The 27,599-nt window shown below is 41.2% G+C and overlaps 2 long non-coding RNA genes across 4 annotated transcripts; both read left to right on the top strand.

Annotated features, from left to right (window-relative positions):
• Positions 1-75: 75 nt before the first annotated feature.
• Positions 76-26,247, top strand: LOC121741797. Of its 3 annotated transcripts, none has more exons than XR_006037927.1 (3): positions 76-194; positions 4,192-4,254; positions 25,804-26,247. It is a non-coding gene; the product is annotated as an uncharacterized LOC121741797 (long non-coding RNA). The 3 variants fall into 3 exon arrangements; XR_006037928.1 differs by lacking the exon at positions 25,804-26,247 and adding an exon at positions 14,139-17,557; XR_006037926.1 differs by lacking the exon at positions 25,804-26,247 and adding an exon at positions 5,592-5,631.
• LOC121741798 lies at positions 17,558-20,553 on the top strand. The gene is made up of 2 exons (XR_006037929.1): positions 17,558-17,874; positions 17,988-20,553. It is a non-coding gene; the product is annotated as an uncharacterized LOC121741798 (long non-coding RNA).
• Positions 26,248-27,599: the final 1,352 nt, after the last annotated feature.

The following is a 27,599-nucleotide window of genomic DNA, read 5'->3' as shown; positions in this document are numbered from 1 at the left end:
GGAGTAGAAGCTCCCAATGTCTGCCACAAAAGTCCAAGAATTTTTGCTATAAAAACAGCCCCTTTCCCACTTCCTTCCACACACCATCTCGATCCCAAACTTCACCACAAAGTATGAGGAGGCTAGCATGAGGAGCAAGGAGTAACAACAAGCTTAGGATCAGCCACAATCATCAAGGATTCACCCAAGTCAAGGTAAAACACTAGCACACCCTCTGCTTTTGCTTCAAGACATCATGCTAGGCTCTAGAACTTAGAATCCTGGCTATAGAAACCTCATAACAGTAGCAAGTGTAGAACATCATGTTTAAAGCTCAAGACTTAGAGCTTTAGGAACCTCACCTCACAAAATCAGAGACAAATGGATCATAAGCTGCCTTAGCTAATTCAATATCAAGAGATGCACCACCACAACAAAACAAATCAATTCAAGAAACCTTGAGCTCACATAGCTACTGCTCAAACATCGAGCATAATTATGTAAGTAGCAAACTAGATAGAGGGCTTAGCTTAGCATAAGGGGCTGTCCGGCGAGGGTCAAGTGACAACGGAGCTCCGGAGAGCCGACCTGAGAAGCGGCGCTGCTGGAGCAGCAGCGGGCGGTAGCGGCGGCTGGTGCCAGCGGTGCCGAGTGAAGATAGAGAGAGGGGCGATGGTGTCGCTGCCTTCCGGGGAGCTCGACGGAGAGAGAGAGGGAGCCGTCACAGTGAGAGTGCCGGCGATTCGGCAGTGCCGGAGGAGTGTTTACGACAGCAAGTCTCAGAGGAAGAATCGAGAGAGAGAAGGAGGTAGGGAAGGGGACGACCAGAAATCGTGTGAGGGAACTCACTGCCGTGAATTCGACGGAGCTGGGTTTGTCGGAGTCGCGGAAGAGGCGAAGTAGAGAAGTGAGGCGATTGTAGTTTCAATTTGGGAGTGAATTGAGAGGGATCGATAGGCGCTCTCCGGCGATGGCAAGAATCGGACGGAGGGCCAGATGTCGTCGCTCACCGGAGACGCCTTGATTGGTCCGAAACCGGTGCCGTCGAGAGGGAGAAAGGAGAAGAGGTGGATTGCCCTGATTTTGAAGAGAAAAACGCATTTCTAGGCCAGTTGGCCTCAGAAATAACGGAAATGTACCCATTTTATTATCTATTCCACATATGGGAAAAACGCTAATGCCAATGGCGTGTATATAAGTAAAGACGCCAATGCCAATGGCGTTTTATACTGTTCTTCGTATTTCACCTGTATTTTCTCCAAATACAGTTTAAATAACACACGCCACTCGAGTTAGCGTGTTACGTGAAAAAAACGCCACCACAGTTGGCGTGTTTACACATAAAACGCCAACCGGAAGGGCAAGTCAACCAAGTATAACTCGCCAATGTAGTTGGCGTCTTTTCATAAAGACGCCAACAACATCGGCGTTTTTTTATAACACGCCAATCTGAAGGGCGAGTCAATGCAGAATGTCTGATCGTGGCTAAAATCTCCAACGGAATCGTCCAAGTATAACACGCCAATGTAGTTGGCGTCTTTTCATAAAGGCGCCAACAACATTGGCGTTTTTTATAACACGCCAACCTGAAGGGCGAGTCAATTCAGAATTTCTGTTTTCGTGTCTAAAATCTCGAGCAGAAATCGCCCCAAGTATAAAACGCCAACCGTGTTGGCGTTTTTGCGCATAATGTTTCTTTACAATCCTCCTCTAATACTATATGTTCAGTCCAATACTCCACTTCAGTATGTTCAGTCCAATAAATAAGCAAAACTATTTGTTGAAAAGTTACAATGATCAACTCAATAAACAAGCAAAATTATAAATATTACAACGTTCAACTTAATAAATAAACAAAAAATAGCAAAGTAACGTTCAAGGGTCTCGCTTTTTCCGCATAAATAGACCACGGATTCCCTTCCCGATTCTGGAGGTAGGGATTCTAGACGGACGAGTATCTTGAACTACGGCATTCTCTAAATCAATACCAAAAACGTCGTCTCTCACAGAAGACCGTGGTGGAGATTGGTGGACATCACTGAGACCGATATCTTCACCTGTACCACCAGTGTGGCTGACAGAGTGACGACCCCGAACGGCAGATCTTGGTGGAGGTGGAGCCATAAAATCGCCATCGGACTCATCACCCAACTGAGTATCCATCCTTGCCGATGATGACTCTCCACCAGCGTTCTTCTTTCCACGCCGCTTCCCTTTTTGCCGCACGGGCATGTCAATGTCCAGCTCAGAGCGCTGGGAAGGACGGTAATCCATCGTCTCAACTTCCCCAGATATCTGGAGATGTAACACCCGTACCTTAAGTTTGAAATTAATTTTATGTAACGAAATAATTGATAAAATTATTTCGAAATGCTATGCTTCTCGGTAAATGTGATATGGGAAAAATTGTGGGTTATGTGTGTGGTGTGAAAAGGAATCTGTTTATGTTTTTTTTAATTGTGAACGATGGGAGGCACGTTTAAGGTCTCGTTGAAAGGTCAATGATGAAATTGCTATTCTTTAGCAAGGCGAATGAATTAAGTGGAAAGGTATGTATGTTTTATGGATAATGACGCGCGTAATTTGAGGAACGGTTGAATGAATTTTATATTTGGAACAACACCAAATATAAGTTATGTACGATTTCTCGTACTTTAATTTTTGGTTATGAAGAACGAGATAACAAAATTTAATAAAGGCCCGTGAATTTTATTTAACGAAGGAAAATGCGAAAAATATAAAAATGTATGAAATTACTTTGGACTTTCCAAAATAAATTTGAAGTCCAATTAAAATTAAAATAACTTGAGTTCTAATCACTCTTTAAATACATCAAGTGGTAGTTTTTAACTTGGGCTTGTAATTTATTTATTGGTTTTAGCCCAATTGAAATTTAATTTATGGAAGCCCAAGTTTGGTTTTAAACTAGCTAAGCCCAAAAAGAGCCCCCCCCCCCCCGTCGACGGTTTTCCATCCCCTCCCCCATGACCGATCGGTTTTACTCCTCTTTGATCTACCTCTCCACTTTCCCCATCAATATCTACACCCCAAAGCCACCCCCCCACTTACTCTTGTAACCTTTCACTTAGCAAAAAAAAAAGAGAGAAGAGAGAAGGAGAAGCGGCGAGAGAGAGTGCCGAGAGGGAGGAGGAAGCTTTGAGCCACTACCTTGTGTATTTTCCACCATTTTCAACCATCTTGGAGGTATAATCCATTCCTTGTTTAAAGCATGTGTTGTTCTAGTTTTTCATGCATATTACATCCTTGTTTCGTAGCTTTTATTCCATAACCAAACTAAATAGGAACCAACTTAGAATCTTCCAAACAATCGTCGTACATAGCTGAAGCTTAGAAAGAACTTAACTTTATAGTAATAGCACGTGTTTCGGGAAGTTTCGGGGTGGTTTCGGGCGTGCTCGGAGTGGCGTGGTGGCTGTCCGGCGGCTGGGTCTGCCTCCGCTCCAGCGACGGAGCAGCAGTCGGCGACAGCTACTGTGCCATCCGGCGACGGCAGCGACCGACGACGCCAACAGCAGCTGCACGGCTGTAAGGGACGACGGCGACGGGCTGGAAGCGTCGACTCCTCGACGACGGGGCAGTAGCAGCGACGTCTCTCGCCGGGGGCGACGGCGGCGTGCCTTCGTCGTGGTGGCAGTCGGCGAGAGAGAAGGAGTCGGGGAGAGAGAAAGAAGGGAGGAGAGAGAGAGGGAAGAAAGAGAGGAAGAAGATAGAGGGAATTGGGCCATGTACTTTTGTTGTTGGGCCTTGGATTAAATTTTTTTTTTAGTTGTTGGGCTCTTCTTTTAATTGATGGGGGCTCACTATGTAATTTTGGAGGAATAAGGTGGCTAAGAAATTTAATCCCGGGTCGATGATTGAGAGTTTAATCGGGGGAAAATATTTAATTAAATTCCGTAAGTTCTTTTGACGAGTGAATAATTTACCTAGGTATGAAATCATACTTTTTCAATGGTAAATAATTACGGAAATTAAAGTATGCGCGTAAATAATTTTTTTTTTTAAATTATTTTCGACATTATGGAAAATACGAGGAGCCAACGGAGGAAAGAACGAGTGTAAGCGGCCGTCGCCGAATAACCAAAAGTGCGCGAAAATTGAGAAAGAGAATTAAAAGATTTTAATTAGAGTGCATGCATTCTAATTATCTTCGTTACAGAGGTTTGATGTGAACTTTATGTGTTTTCCAAAAAGGTGGTTCGCACGCACGCTGAAAGTCGGAACGAGGAATTTTTACGGAAAACTTAAGCATTTGAGGTGAGCTTTATTCTTTAACGTTTATTTTAAATCAATATGTTTACGGTGTTATAAGGATGTTTCTATAAGTATGTCATGCCGTTTTATGTTTTGAAACTGCCTATCTGATTGTCTACTAGAATAAAACTCTACTAGACTTTGATGGTTAACGAATTCGGGTCTAACTAGGGTCTACGCCCTACTTAGACTAGTGCACTGATGGGGATCGTGAGCCGTCCCCTAGGTCGGCCGGTCCAGTGATCGAGATTGTGGCCACAGTCTCGTTTCACGTGATGGTTCAGATATGGTATATGATGGAGGATGATGTTAGTCCGCGCGGACACTATTTCATGGAAATGGTTTTTCTTGTGCTTCTCGGTTCTTTTAAAGTGAAACCCGGGATCCACACGATGATGGCTTGACATATCTTAACGATGAATGTTTTCGGGCATGAGTTCATTGGGTGCATCAAGTACTCAGCCCCTGCATATGTTTTCCCTATGTGCAGGTTGAGCGAGGTCGGGAAGCGGAGGATGTTGAGTGGTGATTCAAGAACTGGTCCGGTTACTATTATGTCTTCATACGTAGTAGTAGCTAAACTCTCAAATTGCTTCCGCTATTCAATGTCCCAAGAGACTCCGTTATTTTCTTTATTGTCGAACTCTGTTATCTTTCATGTTGTAGACTTCGGGATTGAAACGTTGGTTAACTTAAAATGGAATTTCGTCTTTGACTGTTAAGTGGTATTGCCTTGAATTGTTTGATTGTTTCCCCCTTCATCCCCGCTTCTTATTTCCCCCCACTAGTCACGATTTCCCGTGCTTCCTATCCTTAGGAAGTGCGGTCGTGACAGAGTGGTATCAGAGCCGTTTTTCCTTCCGCTCTGGACCGAGAGTCGTTTATTCAATCTAGTCTAGACTCGTTTCACTAGACTTAAAGAATATCCGTTTAAAGCTCAACACTCCGTCTCACCGCGCTCAACATGAAAGAAGGCAAAAGTTTGAAACGAAGCATATTAGAAGTAAAAGAATGAGTGGGGCGCAGAAAGGTGCGAATTCCAAGGAATGATGAGATGACGAGACGAGGAAAACCTTGTGAAGCGCGATTAGCGTTAGATCGAAGGATTGACGAAATTGTAAAAGTACCACGTCTTTAAAAGTACGAAGCATCTATCCTTAGATGACAACAAAAAAAAAAGAAGAAAAAGAAAAAAAAAGAATTGTTATGACTTTTCCTTATGGAAATCGACAGGTATATGCACGGTAGCACGTATGACGTTCTCTACGCGTTTTTATCTCTTTCTACCTCGTTTATTCTTTTTCTACGATTGGTTGCTAAGGGAACTTACTTTTATGTAGATGACGATCACGATCCACGCACCGCTAAGGGGAAGGTACGTCAAGAATGGATTGCGGGCGGTGGAAATGTATCGCGGGTTCGAGAGGGACGCGAGGGCCCCTTTGATATCTTATGTCGCCGATTACTTGACCTTATGGCGGGATGCTCATGGCTGTGGAGTGAGGCACTACGAGGGAATCAAGAGATTGATTGATGGACTACCGGCACCTTTGAATACGTGGGCCGACGAGGCTTCACGGTCATACATCTGGCATAAGCTTCCCGACTACAGCATGCAGGGAGACATGCATGGTTTTGTGAAGGTTCTCTTGGAAGCACTGGTCGATGCTCGTGGTGGACCGCCACCCTATGCTCCTCCTAGGAAGGAGGCGTCTTCATCGAGCCGCAGCCCCTACAGCGGGGGTCGGTACGAGAGTGAGACGCCGCAACCAAACTGCCCCAAGAGAAGGAGACTTGGGATGCGCACCTCCGCACCTCCCGCGACGGAAGTCCTTGTGGTTGATGAGCATATCGACGTCGCTACTGATGTGCGGGAGAGTGATGAGGAAGAGGAAGAAGATCCCCTTGAAGACGAGGAGGATCCCATGGAGGATGAGGAAGACCCTGAAGAAGAGCCCCTTGCGAGAGAGGTTGAAGTTGATAGCGAGGAAGGGGCGAATTACGAGAGAGCTCCCGAGGAGGAGTAGTCTTCTTTTGATGTTTGTTAGTTTCGAATGTTTTGTTTTGACGAACTAGGTAGTAGTTTCTTTTGACGTTTGTTTTTCAAAGACCTTGTGGGAACACGTACTTGTTGGTTTTGAGATAATTAAGTTTCCGTTGTTTTATCGTTGTGTTCGTTTTACCATGTTGTGTATGGAAAGTTGTGTTATCACTTTGGAAAGGTTGTGTGGAGTGGTGATGGTAAAGTTGGATTTTATACTAATGCATGTGTTGAACAGAAGCCTCCCCGACGTGCCGCAGTTCACCACGAGAATGGGGCAAGCAACGAGACCCAAAGCAGTGTGGGTCCTGAAGGACAACCACCACCACCACCTCCACCACCGCCACAGCCGGAACGGAACATCGAGAAATAGTTCCGAAAGGAACGTCCTCCCGTGTTCGATGGAGTGGGAGATCCAACTAAGGCCGAGACCTGGATTCGGGCCATAGAACGCATCTTTAAGTTCTTGAGGTGCACTGACCAAGAGCGCCTATCGTGCGTGACTTATCAGCTCACCGGATCCGCAGAATTCTAGTGGGAGACTAAGCAGCGGACAATGACGCAGGAACAGTTAGACACCCTGACGTGGGAAGACTTTAAGGAGGAACTGTATGACAAATACATTCCAAGGAGTTACCGTAAGGCAAAGGAGGCCGAGTTCTACAATTTAAAGCAGGGGCGGATGACTGTGACAGAATATGACCGTGCCCTATGTGACATGTCTCGCTATGCACCCGAGCAAGTAAACACCGACGAGAAGATGGCGGAGAAGTTTTGTGCCGGTCTGAGGCACGAAATCAGGATGGCGTTGGCATGCCGTGGTAGACTCTCGTATGCCGAGTCATTATCTCATGCATTGGACGTGGAGGAAGCGATGCCACGGGAAAGGACAGTTACGCCCACTACTCCAACACCGCCGACCTCACAGTAGAATTTCCGGGATAAGAGGAAATGGGACGGGAACCGCGCACCCTTCGACAACAAGAGGTTCCAGAATACCCCAAACTCTTCCCAGGGAAAAGGAAAACAAGCTGCTCCATTCCAAAGTGGAGATTTCCGTCAGAGAGCACCTCCTTGTGCCAAATGTCAGAAGAACCACATGGGAGAGTGTAGAGTCGGGACCAACGTGTGCTACAAGTGTGGTGGAGTCGGACACTTCTCCAAAGAGTGCCCGAGCAACAACAATACTGGAGGTGGGGGAACGCCGAACGGACCTCGAAGGAATCCTACACCACCTCCGCAGCAGCAGCAGCGTCGCCAGCCATACCCGACTCAAGCCAGGGCCTATGCCTTGGGACGCAGTCAAGCAAAAGCCCCACAGGGAGAGCCAAAACAAGATAATCTGGCAGGTATGGGAACATTACTTGACATGCCTGTTGCTGTTCTGTTTGATACGGGTGCGTCGCACTCTTTTATATCGCACTCCTGAGTGAATGCTTTAAGACTGCCTGTTGATAAACTTGAACATAAGATGAATGTGAACTCACCGGTAGGAGGCCTTATAGAAATTTCACGATCTTGCTCGAACATAGAACTCATTGTGGGAGAACTTAGTTTAGTGACGCACAACTTGCACGTTATGCCGATGGATAACGTGGACATTATTCTGGGGATGGACTGGCTAGCTGAAAACTATGCCACTATCCGATGCCAAGAGAGGCAAATTTCGTTACAAACCCCGGGGAAGGAGCCCTCTACCTTCCACGGAATTTCGATGAATCAACGAACTTGTGTGATATCGGCACTTCAAGCAACCACGATGATTAGAAAGGGGCGTCCTGCCTATCTCGTTTATCTGCAAGGACATGACAAGAAAGAAAGGAAAGTTGAAGATGTGGCGGTAGTGAGTGAGTTTCCCGACGTATTTCCCGATGCGTTGCCAGGCCCTCCTCCTGACCGACAGTTAGAGTTTACTATCGATCTGGAACCAGGAGCCGCACCAGTGTCGAAAGCACCCTATAGGATGGCGCCGAAGGAGTTGGAAGAACTCAAAATCCAGCTACAAGAATTACTGGACATGGGTTTTATCCGACCGAGTGTGTCGCCGTGGGGAGCACCGGTGCTGTTTGTGAAGAAGAAAGACGGGACACTGAGAATGTGCATAGACTATCGGGAATTGAACAAGTTGACTCTCAAGAACAAGTATCCTCTGCCGAGAATAGACGACATGTTCGATCAACTCAGGGGAGCAGGAGTATTTTTGAAGATGGATTTAAGGTCGGGATATCATCAATTGAGGGTACGAAGGGAGGACATACCCAAGACGACTTTCCGAAAGAGGTATGGGCATTATGAGTTTGTAGTTATGCCGTTTGGACTGACAAATGCACCGGCGGTATTTATGGACTTAATGAATCGAGTATTCCATCCATACTTGGACAAGTTCGTCCTGGTATTCATAGATGATGTGCTAGTTTACTCGAAGGATGAAAAGGAACATGATGAGCATCTAAGGATCACGCTGGAAACACTCAGAACGGAGAAGTTGTACGCCAAGTTCAGTAAGTGTGAATTCTGGCTAAAGGAAGTAAACTTTCTGGGGCATATTGTGACGGCCGAAGGGATTCGAGTTGACCCAGCAAAGGTGGAGGCCGTACAACAGTGGAACGCACCAAAGACCCCAAACGAGATTCGGAGTTTCCTTGGACTGGCAGGATACTACCGAAGATTTATTGAAGGATTTTCTAAAATTGCAAGGCCAATGACTCAACAATTGAAGAAGGGGACCAAGGTCAATTGGACACCGGAGTGTGAGCTAGCTTCCAGTTGTTGAAAGAGAAATTGACCACCGCACCTGTTCTAGCCGTGCTAGAACCGGGAATAGACTATGTGGTTTACACTGATGCATCGAAGATTGGACTGGGGTGTGTTCTGATGCAGAATGGTAAGGTGATTGCCTACGCATCGCGGCAGCTGAGACCACACGAGTTGAATTACCCTACTCATGACTTAGAACTAGCGGCTGTTGTGCACGCATTGAAGATTTGGAGGCACCATCTCTATGGAGTTCGGTGTGAGATTTTTACCGACCACAAGAGTCTGAAATACTTCTTTGAGCAGAAAGATTTGAACATGAGGCAACGCAGATGGCTCGAGCTAGTCAAGGATTATGACTGTGGTATCAACTATCATCCGGGTAAAGCAAACGTAGTGGCGGATGCTTTGAGCCGGAAAGCTCAACAGCAGTTGGCTACTTTTCTCACTCAGGAAGCGGAGTTGATTCACGATTTTAGCAAGATGCAATTGGAGGTAGTAAGAGCTCCGGAGACCGTGAAGGGAAAGATTGCCACCTTGGTAATTGCATCCGATCTGCGGACAAGGATAATAGAAGGGCAGCGAAATGATGATATTTTGGAGAAAATTTGACTGAAGGTGAGGAAGGGTGAACAAGAGAAGTTTCGAGAGGAGGCTGATAATGCTCTCACCTATGAGGGGAGACTATGTGTGCCAAGCGACGAAGGACTTCAAAATGAAATTCTGACCGAGGCACACGAGACTCCATACACCGCTCATCCTGGAAGTACGAAGATGTACCAGGATTTGAAGGGATCATTCTGGTGGGATGGAATGAAGAGGGACATAGCTTCGTTTGTAGAGAGATGTTTGGCGTGTCAACAAGTAAAAGCTTTACATCAACGACCCTATGGGAAGTTGCAACCGTTGGGGATTCCGGAGTGGAAATGGGAACATATCGCCATGGATTTTGTGACGGGACTACCAAAGACCCGACAAGGGAATACAACCATTTGGGTGATTATAGACCGCCTCACCAAGAGTGCGCATTTTATACCCATCCCTATAAAGCATGGATCCGACAAACTGGCCCGGATTTACGTGAAGGAAATCATTCGGCTACATGGGGTGCCAGTAACAATCATGTCAGACCGAGGATACAAGGTTTACTTCAAGGTTTTGGATAAGTCTGCAGCGGGAGCTTGGTACACGACTGAATTTTAGTACTGCCTTCCATCCACAAACCGATGGACAGTCCGAGAGAACGATTCAAACTCTTGAGGACATGCTGAGAGCCGTGGTGCTCGACAGAGGAGAAAATTGGGAAGTAGTACTACCATTGATCGAGTTCGCCTATAACAATAGTTTCCAGGCGACAATAAATATGGCCCCGTATGAAGCATTGTATGGGAGGAAATGTAGATCACCACTTTACTGGGATGAGGTTGGTGAAAGAAGAATACTCGGGCCAGATTCGGTCGAGGAAATGATAGAGATCGTGCGACAAATTCGACAAAGGATAAAGGAAGCTCAAGACCGACAGAAGTCGTATGCTGATGTCCGGCGTACAGATTTACAGTTCAATATGGGAGATAAGGTCTTCTTGAAAGTATCTCCGTCAAAGGGAATAACGAGGTTCGGAGTAAAGGGGAAGTTGAAGCCACGATACGTAGGGCCTTATGAAATCCTTGAGAAGGTGGGACCCGTAGCGTATAGGTTGGCACTACCACCAAGTTTTGGGACTGTGCACAATGTTTTCCATGTGTCACAATTACGAAAGTACGTGTTCGATCCCAAGCACGTGGTTCATCAAGAGGAAATGATTTTGAATCCTGACTTGAGTTACGAGGAGAAGCCCGAAGCTATTCTGGACAGGAAAGTGCAAGAGTTGAGGAACAAATCGATCGCGTCCGTGAAAGTACGTTGGAAACACCATGGCCACGAGGAGGCTACTTGGGAACTCGAGGATAAAATGAAAGATAAATACCCGGAACTTTTTGTTAGAAATGAGTAAATTTTGGGACGAAATTTCTGTTAAGGTGGGTAGAATGTAACACCCGTACCTTAAGTTTGAAATTAATTTTATGTAACGGAATAATTGATAAAATTATTTCGAAATGCTATGCTTCTCGGTAAATGTGATATGGGAAAAATTGTGGGTTATGTGTGTGGTGTGAAAAGGAATGTGTTTATGTTTTTTTTTAATTGTGAAAGATGGGAGGCACGTTTAAGGTCTCGTTGAAAGGTCAATGATGAAATTGCTATTCTTTAGCAAGGCGAATGAATTAAATGGAAAGGTATGTATGTTTTATGGATAATGACGCGCGTAATTTGAGGAACGGTTGAATGAATTTTATATTTGGAACAACACCAAATATAAGTTATGTACGATTTCTCGTACTTTAATTTTTGGTTATGAAGACCGAGATAACAAAATTTAATAAAGGCCCGTGAATTTTATTTAACGAAGGAAAATGCGAAAAATATAAAAATGTATGAAATTACTTTGGACTTTCCAAAATAAATTTGAAGTCCAATTAAAAATAAAATAACTTGAGTTCTAATCACTCTTTAAACACATCAAGTGGTAGTTTTTAACTTGGGCTTGTAATTTATTTATTGGTTTTAGCCCAATTGAAATTTAATTTATGGAAGCCCAAGTTTGGTTTTAAACTAGCTAAGCCCAAAAAGAGCACCCCCCCCCCCCCCGTCGACGGTTTTCCATCCCCTCCCCCATGACCGATCGGTTTTACTCCTCTTTGATCCACCTCTCCACTTTCCCCATCAATATCTACACCCCAAAGCCACCCCCCCACTTACTCTTGTAACCTTTCACTTAGCAAAAAAAAAAAAGAGAGAAGAGAGAAGGAGAAGCGGCGAGAGAGAGTGCCGAGAGGGATAAGGAAGCTTTGAGCCACTACCTTGTGTATTTTCCACCATTTTCAACCATCTTGGAGGTATAATCCATTCCTTGTTTAAAGCATGTGTTGTTCTAGTTTTTCATGCATATTACATCCTTGTTTCGTAGCTTTTCTTCCATAACCAAACTAAATAGGAACCAACTTAGAATCTTCCAAACGATCGCCGTACATAGCTGAAGCTTAGAAAGAACTTAACTTCATAGTAATAGCACGTGTTTCGGGAAGTTTCGGGGTGGTTTCGGGCGTGTTCGGAGTGGCGTGGTGGCTGTCCGGCGGCTGGACCTCTCGGCGATGGCAGGTGGGTGGCTGTCCGGCGGCTGGGTCTGCCTCCAATCCAGGCGCGACGACCGACGGCGACGGAGCAGTAGTCGGCGACAGCTGCTGTGCCATCCGGCGACGACAGCGACCGACGACGCCAACAGCAGCTGCACGGCTGTAAGGGACGACGACGACGGACTGGAAGCGTCGACTCCTCGATGACGGGGCAGTAGCAGCGACGTCTCTCGCCGGGGGCGACGGCGGCGTGCCTTCGTCGTGGTGGCAGTCGGCGAGAGAGAAGGAGTCGGGGAGAGAGAAAGAAGGGAGGAGAGAGAGAGGGAAGAAAGAGAGGAAGAAGATAGAGGGAATTGGGCCATGTACTTTTGTTGTTGGGCCTTGGATTAATTTTTTTTTAGTTGTTGGGCTCTTCTTTTAATTGATGGGGGCTCACTATGTAATTTTGGAGGAATAAGGTGGCTAAGAAATTTAATCCCGGGTCGGTGATTGAGAGTTTAATCGGGGGAAAATATTTAATTAAATTCCGTAGGTTCTTTCGACGATAATTTACCTAGGTATGAAATAATACTTTTTCAACGGTAAATAATTACGGAAATTAAAGTATGCGCGTAAATAATTTTTTTAAAAAAAAATTATTTTCGACGTTATGGAAAATACGAGGAGCCAACGGAGGAAAGAACGAGTGTAAGCGGCCGACCGGCGTCGCACGCGACGCCTTGGGCGGCTGCCGAATAACCAAAAGTGCACGAAAATCGAGAAAGAGAATTAAAAGATTTAATTAGAGTGCATGCATTCTAATTATCTTCGTTACAGAGGTTTGATGTGAACTTTATGTGTTTTCCAAAAAGGTGGTTCGCACGCACGCTGAAAGTCGGAACGAGGAATTTTTACGTAAAACTTAAGCATTTGAGGTGAGCTTTATTCTTTAACGTTTATTTTAAATCAATATGTTTACGGTGTTATAAGGATGTTTCTATAAGTATGTCATGCCGTTTTATGTTTTGAAACTGCCTATCTGATTGTCTACTAGAATAAAACTCTACTAGACTTTGATGGTTAACGAATTCGGGTCTAACTAGGGTCTACGCCCTACTTAGACTAGTGCACTGATGGGGATCGTGAGCCGTCCCCTAGGTCGGCCGGTCCAGTGATCGAGATTGTGGCCACAGTCTCGTTTCACGTGATGGTTCAGATATGGTATATGATGGAGGATGATGTTAGTCCGCGCGGACACTATTTCATGGAAATGGTTTTTCTTGTGCTTCTCGGTTCTTTTAAAGTGAAACCGGATCCACACGATGATGGCCTGACATATCTTAACGATGAATGTTTTCGGGCGTGAGTTCATTGGGTGCATCAAGTACTCAGCCCCTGCATATGTTTTCCCTATGTGCAGGTTGAGCGAGGTCGGGAGGCGGAGGATGTTGAGTGGTGATTCAAGAACTGGTCCGGTTACTATTATGTCTTCATACGTAGTAGTAGCTAAACTCTCAAATTGCTTCCGCTATTCAATGTCCCAAGAGACTCCGTTATTTTCTTTATTGTCGAACTCTGTTATCTTTCATGTTGTAGACTTCGGGATTGAAACGTTGGTTAACTTAAAATGGAATTTCGTCTTTGACTGTTAAGTGGTATTGCCTTGAATTGTTTGATTGTTTCCCCCTTCATCCCCGCTTCTTATTTCCCCCCACTAGTCACGATTTCCCGTGCTTCCTATCCTTAGGAAGTGTTGTCGTGACAGGAGACCATCTTCAACCATCCTCGTAATGGTGAACAAATCTGGTCGTCCTGTCATGTCTTGCTCCCTAAGAAATTGCCGTATTTTGTGAAGCGTCTACACCTACAATTCTCAATGTTAATTAAATTTGCATCATATGAATTTAAATAATGATGAGTTGTTTCAATTTACCGCGTAGTTATGGGAGGACGCCGTTTCATGGAAGCCCTCCTGAGTATGCACGCCAGGTTTTGTTACGTACACAACGGTTATCCGGCGAAACCAATCCATGTACTCATCAGTTGCTATGGGCTCCATCGAGTACTCCGAATCGGTCCACACCATGTTGTGCCTTTTATCCCAATTTTGTATATGAGCGGCGTGCCACTCAACCCAATTCCGGCCAGCTTTGCCTCGCCGATCCTGTTTCACAAAATCAGTTCCGTGGAACCGGTCGACAAGCGGGATATATGGTTGGACAATCCCAAATTGTCGCAACACTCGCTGTGGCAAGTGTGGCTCAACCATATTCCAGCAAATAAGTGTTGTGATCAACGTTCATATAGGACGACCGGCAATACAAACTTCCGGCAGAGTTCGCATGACATACGGCCTCCAAATAAACTAAATATGAAACAAATTTAGTCAAAACAAGTTCAATCAAAACAGCAAACAAACAACAATTTAGGTTACGTAAATTATTTGGTTGGCGTGCATTCTAGAGAATTGATCTCTGAAAGTTTCAATGCAATGTCCGGGTGCTTTCACATAAGAGGCCGAACCATTCCATCTACAAAAATTAAATTATGAGCGAATAACACGGAAATTAATAAAAATAATGCTTAAAAACAAATATTTAGTGAACAACTTACGCGATTGCACATGGTACGTAGTCTATGGGCACGGGATTAAGCATCGTCGGTCTAATAATTGGGATTCTCTCCCAAGCCCACAACTGTAACAGAGTAAGAGCTCCTCCGACATCGGACCTCTTTGCAAGTGCAGCTTCACAAAGATTGTGGTACAAGCAGGCAAGAGTCGCACCACCCCAGCTATAGCTACCACAACGTCCTACATCCATGAAAAATTGAAGGTAGAAGAATGGAATTTTATTACCTGAGGCGTTCGGAATTAACAGACCACCAAGTAATAGCAGACAATAAACACGGGCGCGTTGAACGTATATGTACTGGTCGTGGTCATCATTCAACTCAACCCTCAGTTGTTTTGATAAACTCGTCTGCTTCCAAACCAGTTCTTTCAGCTCAACAGTATCTGGTATAAAGCCAAGAAAATACAGACACGCTTGAGTCCAATACCCGACATCCTTACTGGGGATATAACCCGTCACAGCTTCCCCGTCAACTTTGAGGCCCCATAAGACCTCCACGTCTTCCAAAGTCACTGTAGCTTCACCGACTGGAAAGTGAAACGTGTGAGTCTCTGGCCTCCATCGTTCAATTAATGCGGTGATAAGATGGTGGTCAATGTCTTTCGGTTGACCACACCTCAACATCCCGAAAGTGAAATGTAGTCGAGCATCCCCTTGGTTTGATGAACAGCCTTCTTTGGGAACTTGTTGCGATGAAGCTTCCCAAAAACACTGTGTTCGCAGAAATCCAGATTCTTCACTTTATGCCCAGAGAGAAGATCACGGTTGGACATAATTTGCATCCCTCGTTCCCCCATCTGACCAAGCCTCATATGCCATAGCTTTGTCATACTCTCGGCCGGAATCTCGGATGATGCAGTATCAGCACAGCCTGTCATGATGGAAACTTTTAGAATATACAAGGTACCTGGAGTGACTGAGGGAGTGTGTGCGTATGCGTGCTGTGTAAATCAAACAGGTCCAGAGGATTCACTCAACCGCTAGGTATACCAAATCTTAAAACTATCAGAATATGTCGTTGGGACACTCTCAATCGCTTCAAAACCTTAACCCATTTACTATTGGCTAGTATAGGTTAGTAAGGATCGATCCCATAGAGACGAAAGGGGTTAGCAAGTGTTCAGAGGATCTGGAAGGGGTTGACTACTGCCACGCAACTCATGGGTTAAGTTTGCTTTAACTACTAGACTTAGGAGAATTTAAAGGTAACTAATCTAACTACTAGACTTATGAAACAGGAAAAGGTACGCACACATGCATGACTCACGGAAATGAAATTTGACTAGAGAATTCAAATAACTAAACTACTGGGCTAGGTAAACGGGTTTCCGAAAACAGCTAAACAATACGTAAACATGCAGTGGGGACCATTTTCCCAATTTAGCTACGATGACAGAACAGCTGCAAAAAGTAAACAACGACCAGTGACAGATCAGACTCTAACTAACTTCCAACTTCATCTTCTTCAGTAAGCTAAGTAAACATAAACAAAAATAGAGCATCAAACATACGAAAACAGAGCAATCTCAGATCCGACTTCAAACCCTATGACTAAACACCAAACTACTAGATCTAAACTACTAGGTCTAGCAAAATAAGAAAGCAACAGTAAACATCCATAACCATGCAAAATCAGAACATCACCTCTCAGATTCACAACTCCAAACTTCAATTCAACTTAGATCAACAAAAACCAACTCCACTACATTCAGATCCATATCTCCTCAGTTCAGATTCAACAAATTCAACCATAAATCAACTCCGATCAACCTGATCAACGAGTTCGTATATGTGGACTTCTCAAATCTGAATAGTATGGACTAGAAAGTAGTTTCCAATTTACCGTCACCCATGCTGTGGGGACAATAATCCTAAGAAATTACGAGTTTCAGAAGTCCAAACAGAATTTTCGAGATAGCTTGGTCTGGTTATCAACTCATTAGCATTGTTATGGGAATGTATTGTAGAAACGAGATTCTGTAATGCTAAATCAGATGGTCGTGCTTAGGCAACATTTGGCGGCCATGCCGTGCTGCGGTCTCTGGACTATTCATCGGTGTTGTGACCAGTAAAAATGTTAAAATTTTAATGCGTATTGACCTCTACTTGAAGGTACAAAATTTTAATTTTTACAGTTGTAAGATTTTGAAAAGTTCTATGGATAATCTCTTCAATTTCGTTACATAAGTTTATGAAAAATAGTAAATCTTCTATTTTGCAGTACAACCTAAACCGTCACAATGTCACTCAATCCTCTATCTGCAGTTCTTAAATAAAAAAAACTCGAGGGCCCAAATTACATAGAATGAAAATAAATTTTGGACATCGTTCTCATGGTTGATGAGTACAAGTTTGTGTTCACTACTCCACGGCCTCCAGTGCCGGTGGCTAATGCCGCGCAGGTAGTGCGAGATACGCATAAACGGTGGCATAAGGCAAATGAGATGGCTAAGTGTTATATATTGGCCTCCATGTCAACAGTGCTTACACATCAGCATGCTGCCATGGCGACTGCAGCCGAGATTATACAAAATCTCACAAATCGTTTTGGTACTCAGAATCGAATGGCTAAGTCTCAAGATTTTCAGAGTATCATGGCAAAGACTATGAAGGAAGGCTCATCTGTGCGGAACCACGTCCTCGAGATGATGAGCCACCTCAATCAAATTGAGGTTTTGGGAGGGACGATTATCCCGAGTCCCAAGTGACTATCATCCTTCAAAGTCTACCCCCTAGCTTTCAGCAGTTCAAGCTCAACGTTGAGATGAACAAAAGGAACTACACTTTGGCTAAATTATTGACTGAACTTCAGTTGGCGGAGGATCCTATGATCCAAGCTATGTAACGATGGTTAGTTCAACACATCGTTCCTCTGGCCCTAGCCCTAGCGCAGGAAGGGAGAAAGTGACGAACCAGGTCGCCAGTAAGGATGCTAAGGGAAAGAAGAAGATGAAGCCAAACAAGAAGCAAACATGAAAGTGTTTCAAGTGTGGTGAGAAGGGGCATTGGAAGCCAGATTGCCCTAAAAGGGCCAAGGCGACAGGTATGCACCAAGCTCTAGTTGTCGAGTCAAGTTTGGCTTCGACATCATCTCATACTTGGGTTATTGACACAGGAGCAACTGATCATATTTGTTTTGATCCCGAGTTAATACAGGTGACGAGGAGGCTATATAACCGTGAGATCGAGGTCCAGCTGGGCGATGCTACTAATGTGGCGGCTGTTGCAGTGGGAGACGTTTATTTGCGTTTTAGTAGTGATAGATTTTTTATTTTGAAGAATGTTTTGTTGATACCTTCATTTAGTAGGAATTTAATTTCGGTTTCTAAATTAGTTTTTTATGGATATTCGATTTCTTTTAATGACAATTGCGTTATTAAGAAAGATGGCTCTTATATCTGTCATGGTATTATAGAAAACAATATGTACACAATCATATCTACACAATTTTATGATTGCAAATCATAACTCAACAATGCATCGAAAATTTCAAAGAAAAGGAAAGAACCTTCAAGTTCAATGAACGAAACGTACTTATGGTACCTTAGACTTGGTCATGCCAACCGAAGAAGGATTCAAACCCTCGTAGACCAAAACCTTCTTAAAGGTCTAGAAACAGAGTCATTCTCCACGTGTGAATCCTGCTTAGAAGGCAAGATGACTAAGAGACCTTTTAGGGTGAAAGGTAATAGGAAGGAAGTACTAGAACTCGTTAATACTGATGTGTGTGGACTAATGTCAATCGATGCAAGAGGTGGCTATCATCACTTTTATTGATGATTACTCGAAACTCGGATATGTTTATTTGATGTGTTTCAAGTCTGAATCTTTTGACAAGTTAAAAGAATTTAAGGCTTATGCGGAGACACATCATGGAAAACGTATCAAAAGCCTGCGATTTGATCACGGAGGCGAGTACCTAAGTGTCGAGTTTTTGGACACTTATCGGTGGAAGGAATTGAATCCCAATTGTCTGAAAGAAGGAATAGGACCTTGTTGAACGTGGTCCGATCGATGATGAGTTATGCACGGCTACCTATTTCGTTTTGGGGACATGTCTTGCTTTCTGCAAGCCATATTTTAGACAATTTACCATCAAAATCTGTTCCTACTACTCCATATGAGATGTGGAATGGGCGCAAGACCAATCTAGAATATCTCAAGATATGGGGGTGTCCGACTCATGTATTGGAAAAGGATCCAACTAAGCTGGAATCAAGGACAGAGGTATGTTTGTTTATTGGTTATCCCAAAGGTTCTAAAACCTTATGAATTCTATAGTCTCTAAGACAAGAAAGTTATCGTGAGTACTCACGCAACATTCTTAGAGGAAGACTTTGTAATGAATCATATGAATCATAAACCCAGCAGTGAAGTGGCTCTTGACGAGCTAACTTTTGTCACAAGTTCCATTAACCAAGAACAAGTACCAAGTGTACAAACAATTCCCGAAATTTTGACTTCTACTCCTAGTGTTGTAGTGACGCGTCGCAGTAGGAGGGTCTATCATGAGCCCGATAGATACATTAGTTTGGGAGAATCTATCGATCAAAATTAAGCTGAGAAAATTATGATGCCATAAAATATAGTACTATATACCCCCTCCTTCTTTTACTTCCTAAAATAACAACTGTGTTGGATTGATTTGTCATAAACATTATATATTTATTAAGAAGGCTTTTTAGAGGCTTGAAGCCTTGAACTCTTGTTTTTAGATACCCAATGATATCTACTTTATAATCCAACAGGATTTATTCAAAAAAAATCGTAATGGTTCGGTAGTTATCATCATTTTCTCACATACTACCAAAACTGGATAGTTTCCATCAGCGTTTTCTACATAATATTTATATATAGTAAATGTACTTATTAATTCGTTAGAAAAATTTAAAGAACACCCCCACATCTTATAGTTGTTTCTAAACTTGTTTATTCAAGTTTCCTTATAGCTTAAGTACTCTGCATAAATCTGATAAGATATAAGAAAACAATAGACAATACAAATATTGATGACAGTTTATAGTTGTATTGTTACAACAATTTATTGATGTAATACATGAACTCCAAAATTCTCCCTAATATTCAGGGCACTACAAGAGTCATCAAAGTTGTTCTAAAAATTGGTAAACAAGAATTTTCACTATTCTACATAGACAAATAATTCGGAACAGATCACTTAAAAAATCAGGGGATTTAATTCGATTCAAACTTCTATATCAAATTCTATTTCCACTTATGTTTAATAATCATAATAACCATATATCTTATCTAACCAGCGGATTTAATCATAAAGACCATAAAACCTAAGCAATATTTTCAATTCTCATGTAAACTTTATGCTAGAGTTCAACAGATTCTAAATAATTGACCAAAACATGCTTAAAATACTTATTTAACTCATATTCATCAATTAATCAAAAATTCCAAACACTCTTTACTCCATCAAATTCTAGACAAAATCTCCAAATCCCATCTCAAAATTTTATCAATTTCATGCTGTAAAAATAGTACAAATAGAAAGAACTTACTCGATTTATTAAAGTTTATGTAATCGGGCGATCGATAAAACGAAAATCGGCTATGAGGCTAGAGTTTGAACCTCACGGTTCCTTTCTCTCCCATGGTGTGTTAGAGTTTGTATACTAGAAATCACCTTTCGAGTGATTGAATACTGTAAAAAATCTTATTTTCCAAGGAATAAAACATATTATTTTTGTCATAATATTGTTATGTTTTACATTTAATGGATGTTTATTGCATGTTTAAATGTATAAGTAACTTAACAAAGTCTATGTCTTTGTTTTAGTAGACCGGTTGTGGGCGTCGTCCACTTTAACGTAGCACGGTCAGTTCTGAACAAAGAAAAATAAGAATTTCACAACCCAGATAGGCTTAGACTACCTATCGTGAAAGGTTGCAATGTCAGTCCGCATGTTTCTAAGCCTTACTGAAATAAGATTACATTGGTGTGGTAGAGCACTGAATTGGATCTAATAGCAAGACAAGTTTTTATGCTATCTACTGAAAGACGAGGTCTTGATAATTATTTGTTTCTTAATCAATGTACGTTAGCATTGAACATACGGTATTGATTATGCACTACTTTAAATTACCAAATGGTGTGGGTTTGTCGCAATCCAATAATCCTGGTTTATTGGGTAGTGGTGATTTATATCTAGCGGGGCTAGGATTGCTAGGCATGCACAAACCGAACCGGACCGCCGATTAACTGGCGGTTCGGAACCGCCGGTTCACAAACCGGGATCGGAACCGGCGCGGCGGTTCCGAACCAACATACGGTTCGGCGGTTCATGTGGGCCGGTTCAGGTTCAAGAATTTCAGAAACCGGAATCGGCGGTTCAAAACCGCTGGTTCGCCGGTTCGAACCGCCGGTTCAAATAATATTTAAAAATTATATATTTATTATTTATAAAAATCAATTTTCATAAATAAATAAATACAATAATTTCATAATAGACCATATTTATTTGTTGGGCCTATGATTCTAAGAACCATTCTTTGTTGTTTCTTTTTTATAGAGACATCCTTGAATATTTTGTGTTTCACTTTCAATGTGGGACAAAATATGTTGAAGTATTTTCTCTTGTAACTACATGTTTAGATCATGTTAGGGTTTTGTATACTAGAAATCACCTTTCGAATGATTGGATACTGTAAAACTCTAATTGTTATTTTCCAATAAATGCAACAGATTATTTTTTGTCATAATGTTGTTATGTTTTACATTTAATGGTTGTTTATTGCATATTTAAATGTATAAGCAAACGTAACAAAGTCTAAGCCTTTGTTTTAGTAGATCGGTTGTGGGCGTCGTCCAATTTAAGGTAACACGGTCAGTTCTAAACAAAGAAAAATAAGAATTTCACAACCTAGATAGGCCTAGACTACCTATCGTGAAAGGTTGCAATGTCAGTCCGATTATTTCTAAGCCTTATTGAAATAAGATGACGTTGGTGTGGTATAGCACTGAATGGATCTAACAGCAAGACGAGTCTTTATGCTATCTACTGAAAGACGAGGTCTTGGTAATTAATTTCTTAATCAATGTACGTTAGCATTGAGCATACGATATTGAGTATCTACTACTTTGACTTACCAAAGGTGCGGGTTTTTCGTCACCCAACGATCCAGGTATATTGGGTAGTGGCGATCATTATCTAGCGGTGTTAGGATTGCTATTACGTTGAATCGTGCGCGAGGAGAGTCTCGTTTGATAACATCCACAAGAGGAGCTCGAAACAAGGTTTTATTATTCGGAACCTAGCTAGTTGGAGTTTAATTACTCTATGAATAATAAATAAGAGTTTCTTGCTAAGTCCACTCTTGGAGATTAAAATATGTTAATTAATTAAGTTTATAGCAGACAATAATTAATTAATGGATGTTTCTATCTTAAGCGCGGGAAATAAATTAAATGCAATTAAAGGAAACTCGGAATACTTGTAATTTCGGATTTGGAAGACAGTGCAATATTAATTCTGTAGTGGTGCTTGTAATATTCCAATATAAGCTTACATTAAATTGTGGGTTCAATTTAATTAGTAAAAAGCTAATTGGGTGAGGCCTGTTCCAAATTCTTCCTTAGATCCCTGACTAGGCCCAATATGTGACTTAATATAAATAGGAGAATAAAGGAGACAGAAAAGTGAATAATTATTGTTGAGAATTTTCGTCCTCCTCAGAGAAAGAGAGAGTTCGAAATTTTTCCTCCTCCGTGAGCTGAGTTCTGTCTTCGTTATTCAAGTCCTAGTACGTTGGTGAGATTTTCCCACACAAATATCAGCGTATAGTCCGGGACACCAGTCAGAAGGTCCGAGGTCGAGTACTGAAGATCTTCACGTGGAGAAGACGCAAGCCATCATCGATTCTTGATTGAATCAACAAGGTAAATTGGCTAATTCCGTAGTAAGCATGTTTTAGGGATCTTATATGCTAAAGCATGTTTCAATTCAAGTTATGAGCATGATACATGTGATAATTATGCGAATAGAATTTGTCTAAATAATCTGCTAAATAGATCAAATTTATGTGATCGGTAAATTCATGCACGCTTCTGCTGCCAACCCCTTCAGATCATTCATTCATCTTTTTCCAATGTGGGATACAAATCTTTCTTTTTTTTCTACTTTTCTTTATTTTTTACTACATTTTATTATTCACTAACTTTATCTTTATTTTTGTTATGATTCTTTTTCTAAGACAAATTTATAGATAATAATAGCATCAACTAGAATAGTTTAATTCAATTTGAATGTTGCATGTTGCTAATAATTTGTATATTTATAGAATGTGGACCTGTTCAAATAATTGGATTTAAATGTAAGTATGTTGCTAAATTTTCTCAATATATTGATTAAAATGTGAAAAAATAACAATTAATATAATTGGTATAATAATGATAAAAATAGATAACTAAAGAATGATTTGTTTAGTTGTATAATATAGTTTATATATTAGTAGTAGACTAATAGTATGATTTTGTATAATAGTTGTTATTCTAATAGATGTAGTATAATTTATATAAATAAAATTATTATTTGTGAATATATTCTTGATAGATAAGAATCAACAATTATTGAGTAATATGATTTGTATATAGATAAATAATTATTCATATTATAGTTATCGCTAGATTAATACAATTTGTATAATATTTATTCTCTTAATGTGTATAATGGTATTTATTAGTTAACATACTCATAAACTTATACATAAACAAATCGATAATGATAAAGAATTAAAGAATAATACTTTATGTAATTATATTTGTTGTTAAGTTATAATAATAGAAGATAGTCAAGATATAAACTAGTATAAACAAAGATGATGGAGATGTATCATGTAGTTATAAATAAGGAGTTTGTTAGGGGGCTCTTCCCCTTGACTGCAATCGACGAATCCTCCCGTCGTCCACGAACATCCGGCGCCCTTAACTGAGGATCGGCAGAATCTCTCCCGAAGCGGCTGTGCGCGAGATCTCTCGTCGGGCAGCGCGGTTTCGAGGGTTTCTTGTTAGTAAAGCAACGTTGAGTAGGGCAACAAAAATCTTATTATTCTCTCGTATGAAAATTATAGCCCTATTTATAATCTATGGTCCCTAGGTTTGGTTCGACCTAATCCTAAACATCGGGAAAGAACCAACAAGAAAACCCGACGGAGCTTATAATTACGCTCGACTCAATTCAAAAATAAATAATAAAATATTCCAAAAATAAACTACTAAAACTCGACTAATATCAAAAATAAAAGAAGGAAAAATTATGGAAAGATCTATTTGGCAACGTAGTTGCCGAATCTGCTCGGAGGCTTCACATTCCTCGTCGGTCTTGACTTCGCAATGGATGTTTCCTCTCGGACTCCCGCGTCTCGCCTATCGCCGGCTCTCCTTATACTCTGCTCCACGTCCAGCTCCCGCTGAGGTTGCTGAGGTTGTGGTTCAGCCGGGGCTACTCCCTGTTCCACGATCGGCTCCCGCCGAGGTTACGGTTCAGCTGGGATCGTATCAGAGTTTTATTCCACATTGAAAGAAAGAGAAACACATCCAATAACATGTAGCTATAAAAGAGAATAATCCAATACACTCTCTTTCAACCCAAATGCTCAAGTCCAATATTAAGTCTAAATTGTAACTTATAAGTTGTGACTTGTGACTTGTAGTCTTGTTGAAATAAACACTAAAACGAGAAGAAGAAAAAAAACCTGAACCGCCAAACCGACCCTGAACCGGCGGTTTCGGCAAAAAACCGGCGGATTTGAACCACCGGTTTTTTGAACCAGAACCGAAACCGCCGAAACCCTTGGCGAGCCGGTTCAGGTTCATGAAAATTTTGAACCGTGTGCATGCCTAAGGATTGGTATTATGTTGAATCGTGCGCGAGGTGAGTCTTGTTTGATAACGTCCTTAAGAGGAGCTCGAAATAAGACTTTATTATTCGGAACCTAGCTCGTTGGAGTTTGATTACTCTATGAATAATAAATAAACGTTTCTTGCTGAGTCCACTCTTGGAATTAATAAGATTAATTAATTAAGTCTACAACAGACACTAATTAATTAATGGATGTTTCTATCTTAAGCGCGAGAAATAAATGACAAATAATGGAAACCCAAATTACTTATAATTTCGGATTTGGATGGGGAGTTCAATATTACTTCTGTAGTGGTTGCTCGTAATATTCCAATTAAAAGCTTATATTAAATCGAGGTTCAATTTAATTAGGAAAAAGCAAATTGGGGGAGCCCATATCCAAAACCTTCCATAGATCCCTGTCTGGGCCCAATATGTGACTTAACATAAATAGGAGAATAAAGGAGACAGAAAATACACTTAATTATAGTTATAATTTTCGTCCCCCTCTCCTACAAAGTGAGGGACGATTTTCTCTCCTCCGTGAGATAGGTTTTCCATCTTCTTTATTTAAGTCCTAGTATTCTAGTGAGATCAGCCCACCCTGATATCAGTTTACAGTCCGGGAATCAGTCAGAATATCTGTGGTTTAGTATTCAAGATCTTCACGTGGAGAAGGCGCTAGCTATCTTCGATTCTTTGAAGAATCATCAAGGTAAAATATCTAATCCGTAGAAAAGCATGTTTTAGGTTTCAATTATACTTAAAGCATGATTTATTTGAGTTATAAGCATTATACATGTGATAACTGAGCAAATAGAATTTGTCTAAATAATCTGCTAAATAGATCGCTTTCATTATCTGATTTATTTGTAAGCACGCTTCCGCTGCCAACTCCTTCATGGTGACCGTGATACTCTCCCTCCTCCACGAGGTTGGGGGTGAAGTTTTAAATATATATAAATATAAATAGCATCCACTATGATTTTAAAATTGTACAAGTGGCATAATTTCAAATAAACACATGTAACTTTTCTTTTTCTAGAATTTTCCATAAATTTCAAGACATATTGAAGTCAAGACATGTCTACATCTTGGCTCAGCAGATTTTAGACATCATATGGCTTTGATCCGGAGCATGACATCTCAACGGCACGTTCGCTTCTCACACATCTATATGGAAGGAAACCGGCTGCCGATTTTCTGGCAGGTAGGGGGTCCAGACCTCAGCCCTTACATACTTTGATCCAATCTCTGCTCCTCGGTACCTGAAGGCACTAGTTAAGATGGACCAGCTGGGATATCCTAACTTCCGCTTCCGACGTAGAGATGTGGATTGATCTTGAGCTCATGATGGTGTACCTTTCTTTATATTCATCGCTTCCTTTTGTTTATTTGGCACTTCTTTTCATCTTGATAGCATGGAGGATCCCGGCTTGTGGGACCTCTGGTTAATATTTTCATGTTCTTATTTTGGATCTTAGTCACTTTTGGGCTAAGATCATGTTGTCGGAACATTATATTTTGATCTTATTTACGGGTTGGGGGTCTGCCTAAACCCCCCGCCCACAAAAAACGTCTTTGATTAAAAAAAAATTCATGCCCTATAGTTTAAACAAGATAATATATATCATTTCATGTGAATTTACTAAAATAAACCTCTAATCAATCATATATCCAATTATTTTATCCTCTTAGATTTTAATCCATTTATAAAGTTTAACATTTAACTAATATATAATACCAATCATGCAAAAGAATTGCTCAGTACTTTAATTAGTACTCTTTACGTTTCGAAGAAATCAGTCGATGACTAAACTGACGACTTTCGAATTTTATTAAAACAATCCTCCTTATTTCACATCATATGGTAAATTATTATTATTATTTCCGATAATTAAGTTATTCGTTGAAAGCTCTAATTCATCGATTTTCTCATCCGAATAGCAAATTCTGTTTATGGTCATTTTTTTGGGATGTTACAATTCTTCCTCCCTAAAAAGAATTTCGTCCTCGAAATTCCATCAGGTTTACTATCGTTATATCTAGAATCATCATAGATTCTCGTAGGCCATTTCATGGAATCTTATTACCTCATTTACGTAGCGTATCCTCACTTTAGTGCTAACTCACATATTATCACATAATTAATTGTATCAACATACTCGTACTAGCAGTCAAATCTTCATCTATGATGAAATATTTCCAAACCATGTCAACAAGAGTGTTTAGTAATATGAAACTTCACATATGCCATAAATAATGTTAGCAAGCCTCAGGTTTTCAATATTTATAATATCACTCAACAGAACCATATAAAAGAATTTGTTTTCATGTATGATATATTAACCTATCAAATTATAAAAGATGTTTTACATAAACTCATATATTATTAAACATGTATTGTCGACACATATATACGTGCTAAGACAAATGCACCAGCATTAGGTTGTTCAAATCCCTCCATCACACCATATATGACACTATACTTCCTCCCATCACACCACATATCACATATTAATTCCTCCCACCACACCATATATTATTTCCTCCAATCACACCACATATCCCATATTAATTCCTTCAATCACACCACATATCGCATATCATTTCACATATCATTTCCTCCCCTCACACCATTTGTCATATTCTGTTTTTCCTTCCAACACACCATTTATCTCTTCTCAACACTTCTTTCCAATAATTTCAACACCGTATATCCACAACTTATTCTGACATTATCGAATCAATTAATTGAAGTAAATTTCATTTCTTTCGATATCCTGAACCACACATATCCAGGCGATAAATAATAGCTTATGACCGCACATTGCATAACCAAAGAACACACCATATTCTAAATGCAATAACAGAATTAGTATAACGCGTAAACACATATATC

The sequence above is a fragment of the Salvia splendens genome, chromosome 7, assembly GCF_004379255.2.
Source record: "Salvia splendens isolate huo1 chromosome 7, SspV2, whole genome shotgun sequence".
Taxonomy (NCBI): Eukaryota; Viridiplantae; Streptophyta; class Magnoliopsida; order Lamiales; family Lamiaceae; genus Salvia; species Salvia splendens.
This window is presented reverse-complemented; position numbering and strand designations above follow the sequence as displayed.